The sequence below is a fragment of the Bombus terrestris genome, chromosome 7 (assembly GCF_910591885.1).
Source record: "Bombus terrestris chromosome 7, iyBomTerr1.2, whole genome shotgun sequence".
Lineage (NCBI taxonomy): Eukaryota > Metazoa > Arthropoda > Insecta > Hymenoptera > Apidae > Bombus > Bombus terrestris.
Genome location: NC_063275.1, coordinates 21,761,233 through 21,775,741, shown reverse-complemented (window position 1 = coordinate 21,775,741; position 14,509 = coordinate 21,761,233). Strand labels below are relative to the sequence as shown.

The 14,509-nt window shown below is 36.9% G+C and overlaps 1 protein-coding gene across 1 annotated transcript in view; it reads left to right on the top strand.

The window, feature by feature from the left end:
- LOC105665946 (UPF0489 protein C5orf22 homolog) overlaps positions 1-14,509 on the top strand; it is a 321,845-nt gene that overhangs the window by 249,459 nt on the left and 57,877 nt on the right. The gene's annotated exons all lie outside the window — the stretch shown is intronic.

The window sequence follows — 14,509 nt, the reverse complement described above, 5'->3', positions numbered from 1 at the left end:
GACACCGAGTGGAGATAGTTTCCACGTATTAAAGTAAAGCACGGCTGGTTTAAATTTGGATTTTGCTTTTATCGTTTACTTCAATATCGTTGACTATTTTCTATTCTCATTAAATTGTCGAGAGTTGGACTTCTGAATGAGTAGTAATAGTAGAATAAGTAGAATAAGTATGTCTGCGTAACAGAATTTTCTACTTATATTTTGTTGATTTATTGAAGGTTCGTTAATTAAGATTCCGTGCGTATTAACGAAACCTAATATTCGTTTAATTCTTAGATTATTTTATTTAATTAAAAAAGATTTAATTTTTATTGACTTTATTATATACATTGATTGGAGTTTGGGTTTTCTATCAAGGTCTGCATTACTATTTGTATCATTCCGTATGTATATATCTTTTCGTATCATTTATTATAATAACAACACTGTCATAGTGTAAAGATTCATAAACAAAAATAATTCAATATAGATTTATTATTTTATGTTCCGACAATTACACCTCATTAACATTCTATGAATTGTAACATAATACTTATGTGTTTACATATTTCATAGCAATAAACTATTGTACTATTTATTATTTATTATGTTTAAATTGACATTTTGTTATATGTAATGAACTATTTAATCATAAAATGGTTAAGTAAAGGAGCAAGTGTTATTTAATATGTTGACGAAAATATTCACTGAAAGCACCAACTAGGGACACAAAGCTATTTCAAGAGATGACAGTGAGCTGTTTACCACAATCTACTGGATTCAACTGCTCGTTATAATTGCGGTTGTTATGTTGCTCAGAGAATCATATTAGACCATTAATTAGCTGGACATCGGATAGAACATAGTTAAATTAGCAGTAGAATGTTAATTATTGCATCCCAATGGTCTCATCTGTTGCACAGGTTTGCAATAATTTATAGCCACGCAGCAACTTAATCTCGCGAGATTAGTGACTAAGCTGCCCCACAGGGTAGCTCGAAAAGTTTTACTTGTTATATGTTACGAACTAAAGATAAATTGCTAGAAACAAGTACTGATCGAAGCTCTTGCAGGATTTAACGTTATCATCCATAGTGTTTCAGCTCCTTTCTTTACCACGTTTATGTAACATTTAACAAATGGTATATACTTATATATTAAAATACGTGGTATATAGTTAAATTAACTAAAATCTCGTTTAATTAAAACCCACATAGTAGATTTTATACAGTCTCAAATTTACTAGTAATTTCATTTCTTTTTCTAATCTCCCTGGATATGTTATCTTGCAGTTCATTATATATATCCTTTGTTACAACACAAATTATGAATAACTTGTTAGATTATGAACCGATGAAAAACTGCGTACAAATTCTTTAATCTCCCTTGTAATTTTCTTCTTTCCTTGTTATAAATCCTACACACGAGCAATTCGTAAAATGCTTATAACGTGAAGTTCTCGAAACTCGGGATGCTAAATTTACAATGAATAATTTTTATCCCAGAATTAACACCTGATAATACGAAAAGACATAATACGATACCAATAAATCCACAAACGTTTCGCTAACATTCCTAGTGAAAGCACCAAATATATGATAATAACACGGTAGAAAGTAATATTAGCAACGGCAAATGCAAATCAAAGTTACACCATGGGTATTGCCATAGACGATTTACGATGAAGCTGTCCCTATAGCTTCGTTTCACGCGTTCCAACGAGATTGGTGGCCAGTTAGTATTTCATTACCGTCTGTTCAGTGACCTTCGAAGCGCGACTTCAGATGGACGACCGAAGCGGGCCCCTATGGCGCATCCGGTCGTGTCTTTGGTCTCTCCGCTGTCAAAGCTATCTTCCCTCCTCTGTCTGCCGATTAGCGTGCCGTGCGAGCAATAAATTGCCTCGAACAAGCTGTCGGTTGGTCAAGCCAGGCCTGCAACCAGGATGCAGCCGAGCATACGTCGCCATTATGCGTGCATGTGCGCGCGCGAACCGCATAGGATTGCGTCAAATGTAAACAAGTCTCGTACGCTCTCCCAGTATCGTCGATAATTGGCGTAATCACCTGTAAACAGCTAGTTTATCCTGTCATTATGGATTTACCAGCGCGCAGACGGTTAATGAATAGCGCTGCGCAGCCTGCACCGCGGATTCATCCTCCTCTCACCTTTCTACCTTCCATAGTTCGCTCTCTTCTTTTTTTCCCCCATTTACGATCTTTTATTTTGATCTGGCAGGTTATTTTTCTCGCAGGCGATTCATTTGCACCCGTGATCACGTATCTTGCTGCTGTTTAGCTGGAAATTTATTGGCATTGTCTTGAATCGATGCGTTGCGAGCTACGATCGATCGCATCCATCGCGCATCGCATGGTCGAACCTTCTTTACCGCTTCTGTATCCTTGACTGGCTTCTTTATCCTTTGAGTATAAAGTCCCTTTTGGATGGTCTGTCGTATGATTAATGTGTCTTTGCGAGTTGTAGTTTCGATAGGCTGTTTGATTAATATGATGATTTTACGTCTAGATGATGCTTATAAAGAAAATTAAGATTTTGTGGTTAACCTGTGACAAGGCTGCGAAAGGTTTGGTAGCTGTTGGAGAATTTGGCAAGTTCTGTGGTAAAGATTTGGAAACTTTTTATTATTAGTGAAGTCAAAATGACGGGGTTGATTGCGAAAGCTTCTGTAAGTTTCAGTGTTTTCTATTTGTTCCTTATTTGTGTATAAATTCTTTTGTTCGCTGATAAATGATATTCTTCTCATCTATGTAATTTTGTAGATTTGTAGATATTGTAGAGAAAAATTTCAAACATTTGATACAACGAGTGGTTGTATGGCTCAAGTATTAATCAGTATTCGAAAGTTTGTTCAGCTTTCTTAATGCTTCGAACAGTAAAAATATTATGTTCGAATATAAATAACCTCGTTTACCTCGCAAGGTCTAAATAAAAATAATGAATTATTCTATACAAAACGAAATAGTACAAACTGTATAAAAACCTGTAATCCAATTAAAAATATCATCGATGGCATCAACTTCCCACTTTCATAAAGATAAAACAACTCATCTAAAAGATAGTGTTTTAGGTTCAATTATATCGATATTACCAATCTGTGCAGAGATCTATGATCTAAGTAACAAAACCATCAACTTCCCAATAAACGATAAAAATATTTATCTAAAAGATAGCGTTCCAAGTTCAATTATAGCAACATTATCAGTCTACTATATGCAGTGGCCGGAAGTGGAACGGCCTGGTACGGCAGCTCTTAAGAGAAATCGGAATGACATCGCCGAAAGGACGCGCTGAATTTTAATCGGAAATTCCACATGAAACCGTAGATTCCGGAGAAGGGCCGCCCTTTTAAGACGATCGTAGGTAACCTCAGCTCAGACCCACGAGGCCCGATGGCTGACTTACATGGGAGAGAGGCAACCGGCCGCCCCTCCGGTTTCATTGCGCCACTGCGTTTGATTCGAAACCTGCGTAAGATTAAATTTAATCGAAATTGCCGTCTTGAATTTCTTTCGCAGACCACACGGATGTAATGTAATCTCATACTTCGGTCGAATCCTTCTCGCTTCTTCTTCCTCCCTCGGACCATCCTTGCTCTATATTCGTTCGCCTTCATGCTTTGCCTCCTTTCATTACGTTCTTCCTTTTCTCTGTCAGCAGAGAATAAGAACACGGTCACAAGGAATTACGCTTCTAATCGAATTTTTTATTGTACCATATTTTGCTCTGTATGTGTACAGGTACATGGAAAAATTTTTAAATTGGTTTGTCTAAATTCTGTAAGGTTGACATTTTGTTGTAAGCCTATGTATATTTGGTATTGCTTTACAGCTACGTATGGAATTATTATCGTCAGAACTAACTATAGTAAATGACTAATTCATCATTTTACAGAGAAATTTTATAGATTTACAACGTTGCAGTTTTGGGAATTCGAATAATTGTTTTAGATAAAGTATATGGATACACACTTGCTTTTGTTCTTGACTTATTTATTTTGCATTGTTTATCTTTTATTCCAATATCTTTGTTAAATATCTTTGTTAACACTAAGTTTTATTACTGCTGTTGTTGGTAGTGCTAATGCTGAATAGGCGGTAGTCATAGAAATTCCTTGGAAAACTTTCGTTAGTAGTAGCGATTAATATTGGAAGAGAAAAAGTAATATTCGCAAATAAAAGAGCTATTCACCTAAATTTTCAGTAGCTCCGATCATCTTCGAAAAATTATTCCTATATCATAATTAATGTGGTATTATACATTATTAAATATAGTAAATAATATTTTTGCTTTCAAACAAAATTTTCAATTTTATACCTCCACTCTTAATCAAACTCATCGACTTAATATTCTCGTTTTCAATCGAACTATTCTTAATCCACCTCTTCGTTTTAAAAATAACCATCCAAGTAACTGTGTAAAATGTTCTCCAAAGAAAAATGGGTCCCTTTTTATTCCATTACAACCCTCAGAAAATAATACCGTGTAAATGAAATCGTTTATAAAAAAGACAAAAGCGTAAAATCTTCGGATATATTTCTAATTATTGGCTGTGCGGCGCATAGAAATGTCCATTTTTCTCGATTCGAATGATATGGAAACGTCGAGAAGAGCAAACTAAATCATACCGTATTCATATTGCAAACACCGACAAGTGCTTTCGTCGGAGCCTGTACATTAATCCAGCTCCGCGTAATTATTGATTGCATAGTGGCATACGGGGGTTCAATAAATGTTGCCGTCTCTCGTAGGCACATGCACGTGCACGTGCACGTATATACGTGGAATACATTGGTATGGAAGCTCATCCCGACGCAGTCGTGCGCGCACATGTACACCGTGTGCACGTCTATTGTATAACGGACGTAGAAACGAAGCTGGCTGTTATCCGGGGTTGATTGGCCGCGGTGAACCCTTGCGATGGAATATACGTTCGATGAAACGGGAGGATGGAGGAAGTAAAGAGCAAAAGCCGCGAAAGAAGAAAAATTCTGCAGGTGTAATCTTTTATAAATGTTGGCAAATTTGGAACATTCTTTTGGTCGAATTAATTATATTTGAATGAGATTAGTTGTCGGGTTGAGTGTGTTTAATTCTATTTATTATCACTGTGAGACCTATTGCGTTAATTGGATTAAAGAAAGAGATTTTAGATTAGTCATTGAGATTATTATTTTGCTTTTTTATTTTCCAGGAGACCTTTATCTATATAAAATCATAATATGACAGTGAAAATTGTTCATGCTGATATCTATTATTATATGTTTTTATTTTTCTAGCTGTTAATTTCACGAGTAAGTGTAAATCATTTTAGAGTATATAATAAAGCTTAATATTCCACCAATCGCAGTAATTGAATCAAATGAACATACACGCACACATGCTATATATTCATTGACATAGACGTAGTATAAAAAAAGAAAGGATTAAAGGGAGCAATAAAATAACGAGACCTTATAACTCGTACATATTTTTCAACTTTGGCTGTTACTTCAAATTTAATGGAGATTTTTCATATAAATGTCACGGTGTTTGGTTTGATAGAAAATTAAATTATCATTTGCGAAGCATCTGAATCATCCCACTATCCAAGGAGAAGCTTAAAAAAGAAAGAAACGAATAAACGAAGCAAAACCCCAAAACTGAATGAAAATCATGTACACAACACACAGCTCACCGTTGGAATGTAAATGAATAGGGCGCGTTTCCATCAGGAACCCAACCGGATTCGTGCACGCGATTAAGTCAACGCGACGTCACGTTAAAGTATCAGAGTGGAATTCTGCGTTCCGACAACTGGAAATCCGATCACACCTTACCGTGTTGCGTACGAGAAGAAGGAAAGCAACGTTGGTTGTTAAGAAGTCGAATAAGAGAAGGGGAAGAGGGTAGACGAACGGTTCGCTGGACATGCTACTGGTGAACGGATTCTTCAAAGACGACTACGTGTTCCTCTCGAGTCACTCTTGGCGAGGGGCAAAGGACTTGGCCGTTGCACCCCACTCTATATTAAGAATTTACGCAAGGTTGCACGATGATGCGAGTCGATGAGATACGATGAACGGTTGTGCGCGGGTTAATGCTTGCCTTATGTTTGCGTAGCTCGCGAATCGTTTTATTCGCGACGACTAAGTTTTCCGCGTTTGCTAAACCGGTCCTGATCTCGATCGGAAGTTTCAATGGTTCTCGTTCCTGCCTATCTTTCTCAACTTTTACCGCATCTTTTTGCGAAAAATGTTCTTTCACGAGATCGGTGTAATTAATGGTGAAAAAATAAAATGAAGATTCGCTTGGATTTTATATTGCGTTAGGGTGTGCTGTATCTGAACTCTCGTAACTCAGCATCAGAATGTTTTACGGAAGAAAAATATGATATGTTATTATTTTATTCTAATATAACACGATTGAAAATGAAAACAACCGGTTACGTCCGAAGATCTAACTGAAGGAAAAGAAAAATAAAGAAGTAAGTTATTTAATGTTGACTATGTTTGACTATGTTTTAACTGAACCATATTCGCTGTAGATTATCCATAGTATTAGTCGCAATATGTAACTTGATTAAAGAACGTGTTAAAAATTAGAAATTTTGTTTAATTTTGTTGATTCAGCTATCGAGTACAATAAATACAGTAAATGATAATTTTTGATTAAAAACATCAAAGGAGAAGCTATTACTTTACGTTTTGTAGTTGTTTCTTCATATAAAAAGCTTACACATTAATTTGCATTAGCATTCATCAAACATTAATGATAAGAATCACCCTTAAGGTGTTGTTACCAATTAATCCTATTCGATGAGTAACAATACGTACTCCGCATGAGCTGTAATAATTGCAAAAAGCTCAACTTCCGCGCGTCGGTATTTTAACTAAACGATTAACGTTTCCATCAAATTTAATGCCGTTTGCATTAATCGATTCAATAAGCGACGCGAAATTGCGATTATATTCGAAGACGAAGAAAAGTTGAATGGTTGACGAGAAGGAGAGAGAGAAAAACAGAGACACAGCACGATGAAACGGCAATTTTTAGCGCGTAACTGTATCATCTTCGAGACTTGTACAAATTGTATACGACGAAGAGGTGGAAGTGACGTTGTTTTATGCAGATGAAACGTGCACTTCATCTTCGTCACAAAGTTAGAATTTTGTCGTGCGACAAGTACCGCGAGCCTGGGTCTACACCTGTGTGCCGATAGGATCTTCCCGAGCGATTAAGTTTTATCTAAAATCATTAAACTCGCATAACGCGATCGCGTTATCGCGGAAACGTGCGGAACAAGAACGAACGCAAAAGGAACAGCCGCGTGCCCGCGTTCCCTCCAAGATCGAAATCTTAATACCGGTTCATATGTGAAAGTTGAATTGAAATTTCGTTGTACGTTGTAATTTCCGTGAGATTTATTGACCTGTCTATAGCAATGCACTGGCCAGCAGAAACAGTGCTTTGGTATTTAATTAACGCCAGCTCAGGGGTTGGAATATTTATTTTCAGGCGGTGCGTGGCTAATGGCGGATTAGCGGTCACGCTGTTGTATTATTCTTGAGAATGAAAAATGTAAAGATCGGATAGCCATTTTTTTTTTTTTTTTTTTTTTTTTTTAATGACCGGACTGCGGATATTTATGGGCAATTTGAAGGTGCAAAAGTGCATACAATGCATATAGTATGTAAGGATATATGTATAAAATATTGAAAATAGAGTACTTATTACAGTATTTGGTGCGTGAAACAAATTTACATTCCATTTGTTTAGTTATGTTCATAAAAATATGAAAATGTATATTTATGACAAGTATTATTTACTAGGTAGCGATGAAGTGGTTTTTCGATTGTTTTCAGGCGTAATTTTTTGCAGTTGTAAGATATCTATAAATAATTTAAAAAATCACACGATTATTATAAAATGAGGATATTATTCGTTATTAACGTTAATTCTATTTACGTAATGCATTCAATGTAACGATCATTTACATCGCGATATTTTCATAATTGGTGCATTAATGATTATATTTTCTTACATTATGCAATACATCCTGTTCTTTTAGAGTATAAACGCCTCTACAAGAAGCAATTAAAGACTATTAAATGGAAATTAAAGATCTGCGCTTTTCATGCAAACATCTTGTATTATAATCTAGTTACGAAAGTGCACCGAAGATTAGGTCAATGCGGTATGTATTATAATATTATTTTAATACAAATGTTATCTTCAAATCTTCAAAATATCATGCTATAGAAACATTTCGTTTGTTTATATTTCGTGCACAACAATTACCACACAGGTACCTATTTTTCCAATTTCATTAAAAGTACATAAGACACAAATCTTCTCTTTCGAAGAATTCGTCCTATGCTTCGTCAAACAAATTTCCAAAACTACACACTTGCCACGCTCTTACCAAACTCTTTCTCCTTCTCCTTCCACGATGTCCTGAAAAAAAGAAAGGAAAGGAGGAAGTGTTATCTTCAAATCTTCAAAACATCATGCTACAGAAACGTTTCGTTTATTTACATTTCGTGAACAATAATTACCACACAGGTACCTATTTTTCCAATTTCATTAAAAGTACATAAGACACAAATCTTCTCTTTCGAAGAATTCATCCTATGCTTCGTCAAACAAATTTCCAAAACTACACACTTGCCACGCTCTTACCAAACTCTTTCTCCTTCTCCTTCCACGATGTCCTGAAAAAAAAAGAAAGAAAAGGAGGACAGAAAAAAATGTAAATCTGCAGCGTGGTACGGAGCAAGAGTTTCGATTTAGAAGTTGGTCCCGGAACGATGAATCCTCTGAAGGCGAGGACGAAGCTCTTGAAATCCGAATGGAAGCGCGGCTCGCGCGTCGAGGATCTATATTGAGGATCTACAGCGGGTTGCATAACAATGCCGGGCAATGTTACCTTCATGCATAAGTATCTATGCAAACCCAATAGCGATCCTGAAGAGGCAGGACGCGCGGCGAGATAATATTTTCATATGAATACAAATGGCCCTCGCTTGGTCTCTTTTTATCCTATGGTCGCCTATGGTACTGTCCTGTTCCCCGCCATGGCAACGTATCCACAGGGTCGCGAATGCTTTTCGTCGTAACGGCTGCCTCGACTATTTCCTCCGCCAAGAAGTTGCGGAATCGTTTTACTTTCTACCAGGGCCCCCGCTAAAAGGAAGTTTCTGCCGCGGGAATAATGTTCCCTTCGTTTCAGCGTTTAGGCGAACGCGCCGGCGTAAATCTCGGTCCGCGAGACGTTGCTTCCGGAAATGCACGCTCTGAACGCGTTGAAACACGCTCTTTCGTGACTTTCTTTCCTATTATTTCGCCGCTTCTTCTTCCTTCGTTTTCTTTTCGTTTCTTTTTTCTTTCCCCTTTCCTTTTTTCGCAATGGAAGGAAATTGTTACGTTTGCTGAATTGTTTGCGGTGATCGTTGAGTTGATCAATATTCGACCAATTATTTACTTCGTGTTGTATAACTTGCAAGTGGACGCTCCTTGGAAAATCAAATTGTTGCCAGACACAAGTCCCGGATTTAATTTTGAACGAAACTTTCAACATTTTTAGCTTTATTGGGAATAATATTCAAATACTGTGTTCTATTTAATCTTTTGTAGTATCTACAGAATCAACGTGTACATCTTGAATGTAGTAATATAAAGTTATTAAAGATCGTAAATTCTGAACGACGTGACATACAACATAAAACGATACATGGACAGGTACATTTGCGAATTTGCCTATTACGTAATTGGTTGACAACTATTACTACGACTGGCTTTATCAGTGCATCCGTCACATGACTTTATGCTATCATAATTGCAACAAACTTACAATTCCATTTCATAAAAATCTCAACCACATAAAAGGTCATACAACCACACGAGTTACTTAGAAGATGTAAATTCAAAGGAGCAAGGATCTCGATTCGAATAGCAATTATCACGAATCGAAACAACCAAGCGTCTTTAATCAATTCGAATGTACATCGATACATTTGTAAGCGACATAACGCAGCAATATAAATGAAACGATTACACGAAGGTCTGAACGTTCGACGCTCGCAACGTGTTACCTTCATTCATAATTCACCATCGAAATTGCTATATTAAGTCGGAATTGGTTTGTCGAGTCGACGCTACGATCCATTAATTCCCGTGTAATCGCGCGCTGTTTCTCGATCTAAATTGATCTTGGTAAGGTTGCCATTCAGGCGGGATAACCGTTTTATATCGACGCACCGACACCGTAAATCATATTCACTCGCGGACAGTTTGCACAACAAGCGAACGTTATCCTTCTTTTTTCTAATCTTTTTTCCTTTCTTCTTTCGTTCTCGTCGCAAGTATGCATATTTGTGTTCACATGCATATGTATGTATAATATAAACCAGTGGACGGTCGATACACGAGCGATAAGTGTGCAATAAATTGTCCCCGCTCTTTTGTTTGTACGCATTACGCCGCGACAGAGACCGTAATTATCTCACTGTCAATTATTTTCATCAGTAACGATGTAGAAATTCTAATGATCGACGAACTGGTTTTGTGTCGTTTAATGCCTGGCAGTCTTGTGAAACCAACGATGCAGATTAATGTTTCCTTCTCGTGCTCGTTTCTGCACGCCCTCGCTGTCCTTCAGGTCTTAATAATTACCAGTTGTCAATTACCGGGGCCGTGTCTCGTAGCGTAATCTCGTTTATCGCGCGCACAGTAAACGCGCAGGGAATCGTTCGCGAATCGATGAACCGAAAGTCGATGATTTCGGTGTCGAAGGGAAACGTTTCAATCCATAAGACTAGTTAGCAGTCTTATCGCCGGTATTCGATCGTCGGAATCTCCAAGTCCATTAAAATTCTCAAAAATCTCCAAACTGATCAAAACCATCCAAGAACGCAATATCCGAAGCCTCCGAAACCTCCAGATTGATCAAAATTCTCAAATATCTCCAGATTATTCATTTCATTCAGTTCATCCTAAATATCGAAATCTTCGTTCTTAACCATCAGTGTCCAATTGATCGAACCTTCAAATCGAGTAATACCTCTGAATTCCTAAATCGAGTAAAATCCTGAAAAGCTTCCAATTCATCAAAATCCCCTAAATATCCACTTCAAATATCATCCAATTAGAACCATCGTCTACAATTGCTACAAGGTGGATCTTTCGCGTCACCAATTCCGAGAACTCGTCATTTCCAGCAACGCATTACGGTGTTCTCCGAAGAATCGTCGAAAAGTCTGGGGGGATAGCCCACAGAGTCGGTGTGGGAAAGGTCAGGGATGGTATTGTGTTTCAGCTGTGTTTCGTGCAAAGAAGGCCGCGGAAAGTTGGTTCGGTGTTTTCTGCGGTCTTACCGGTGGATCGCTGTAATGAAGGTGGTAAGGAGGCAGTTGGAGGCTTCTTCGTGTCGATTGTAGCGGGCTTTCCGAGAAACGATGGCGGACAACGGAACCGGAGAGACAGGCAACGATGAGGCAGAGAAGCAGTCGGTAAATAAATATTCTCAGGCACGTATAACGAGATGTAAACGAAGAGTAAGGCGGAAGATACGAGGTAAATCTGGCCTGGGCGAATTACTAAGGCGAAAATCACGGTTCGGCTACGTGTTTAGAGAGCGTCGGGTAGACTCTGCACGCTGAATAAGCTGATTCTGAGTGCAACGAATTTCTGGTTACCTCTGGTTCTAGATCTATCTTTCTCGCTGTTCTCGTATCGCGTGTCGTTAATGAAATTTCGTTAACGTGGTCGCCGGTGACTTGTCTCGATAACGTTCGATAACTGCTAGGTTTGATCCACGATCAGGAGTTTAGCATAGGTAAGTGTTTTGGGAAGATTTTGTAGAGGTATGTTTAATAGCGCGTAAGTAGTTGCAGTAAGATCAGTGCTGTAGTTCAACGTTAGAATCGTCGACTTGTAAAGAATAAAAGGAACAATCTTTGGATTGTGCAAAAAAGAGTAGAATGAAAGATGTGGGAAGAATCATGTGCAGGAAGTGCGATAAGTGCGAGAAGAAAAAGAAATGCAAGAAATCACTCGAATCTTCAAGAATGTACTGTTGCAGGTCTTATGAAATTTTTATGAAAAATCACAAATTTGCTATTCTCATGTGACAAAATTGTTTTGTTTATGGATGATAATGTTATAGGATTGATGGTTAACTGTTCGTATAACGAGGATTATTTCTTTATCAATTTTTATTTCTTCTATGTATTTATAGTTCAGATAGTAATTTTCTTAATAATAATTATTTATATAATAGCTAACAGGTAATAACAGATTTTCAATTTTCCATTGCTCATAGAAATGTTCAAGAAATACAACTATATTCTAAAAATATTCTACAGAATACACCACTCGCGTAACTCAACGTAACAGCCGATAAACTTTATATGCAAACATCAAGAATGTTACTAAGAGCAACGCAACTAAAATTGCTCGTTAAAGTTGCACAGCGAAGTTGATTCATTTTCACAGAAGTTTCATAACGCTTCTTACAAGAATTACAAATCTCTACATTCGCAAAATATTCAACTCACTTATTATAAACTTGCCTTAAAGAAATATTCCTTCGCTCTTCTAAACGGCCATTAAGCTACGAAATAATCTGTAGACCACGAATTTTTATGCATTTCTATATTCTTATGAACATATATAAAGAAACGAAGTTTAAATAGTTTCATATACCAAACATTATAATAAATACCATTTTTTTCGATATTTTATATATTTTATGTATTCCTGTGTATTATAATTATTGTGTACATTTTTGTGCCTTCAAGTTTTGCAAAAATGTATAAATATCGGTATTAACGGTATAAAAAGGTTTGCAAGAAGTTAAAAACAATTCCCACGAACGAATTAAATTTTGCACCGAATCGATCGATCGTGGCGGAATTTTTATAAGGGGGGGGGGAGGGGGAGGGTGCCTCTGAAACGCGATCGTGAGAATGCAACGCGTACAAGGAACGAATTTTATTCCCTTGGATACAGGTAGTGACAAGACGAAAGCCATTAACAAGAGGCTCCGCGTTCTTTTCCTACTTCCTCGACAACGTCGCCGTTCCAGACGTCGATTTCTTGCGGCCTCTGAATTAACTAGAAGGCATTTAGCGCTCCGGCTAATTGCTAGCAAGTATTCCCTTCACGGTGCACCGAACGTTTAATCGATTCGAAGGAATCGCGCTCTCGATCGCGAGTTGTTCATTGTCCGCGCGTCTTTTCGCTCCATTTTCGAACTGATGCTAAATTGGATTTAATTGATTTCGCCGGCTGTAATACCGCGCTCCTATATCCAATCTGATTCTTTTCGCCGGAAATGTGGAATTTAATTGTTTCTACCAAGAAAGAACTTTCGTCGTATCGTAATTTTCTGACTGTAGAAATCGAAAATAGGAACTCGAATAGGTATATTTTAAAGAAACTAATATAGAAATATCGATTGGATTATTTCTATATCTATTACGAAATTATCGCAGATTTGTATAATTGTAGAGTAATAATTAACAGGATTACTAATAGTAGAGTACAATTATTTGCAAATTTCAAATTTTTAAAAGGACATAGGTGTTTTTCTGTATGTTTAAAATAATAATAGATTTTTCCTCGGTGATTGTTTCTAAGGTACAGCAAATTATGGATAAATGAAATTTTAATACTCTCTAACAAAGAAATATATTTAACGTTTACTTTACAAATGTCTGTCGAAAAAGGAAAAAGAAAAATCAATAGAAATATACATACGTACTGCACTATTAAAGGAAAGAGGTCTTTTTCTATCTAGGATATTAATAAAAAATATATTTGTCCTTTTTCTTTTGCTAAAAGTATATTGCTTTCTGTAACAGTTCAAGAAACCGGCAACAGTGAATTACAGAAATATATAAACAATACTGAACATTATATTTTTTCGGCGATAATACTCGAAGGACTATTTAATAGCAAATTTCGTCGCATCTAGCAGAAGCTGCGAGGGGCATAGGAAGGTCGTGTACCTTTATCATCGTAAGTCATTGCATCGCGAGATCAAAGAAATGATAAATAGGTTCTGTTCTCTTCGGTCCTTTGAACGAGAAATTTCTTGTATTATCGTCTGGATCTTCTCGGGAAAGACCGTGCGTTCGAGCGAGATATGTGCTGAGGGATGTTCGCGTACCCTTTGATCTTCGATAAAATAATACGATTTAATATCGTGCTTTTACGTTTCATTCGAACGTATATAAATATATCGATCGATGACTTTGGTTTTAGGTAATGCTCGAAATTAATTACAGATATTCATATATCGTGTGTAAGTTGAAATTTTACACGTCAGCGAAGCGTGTCTTTGGAATTGCATAGGACTGAATTTACATTGAAAGTAATTTGTAAAATATTAAAATTTATGTTTCGATGGGAATCAGTGTTCGATATCAGTACCAGGTATATACATTTTCGAACGAATTATGTATTTTGTGGAATTCTACTTTCCTAAATTTGCTTAGTCGCAGTCTATTAACAATAGTTATTTAATTCA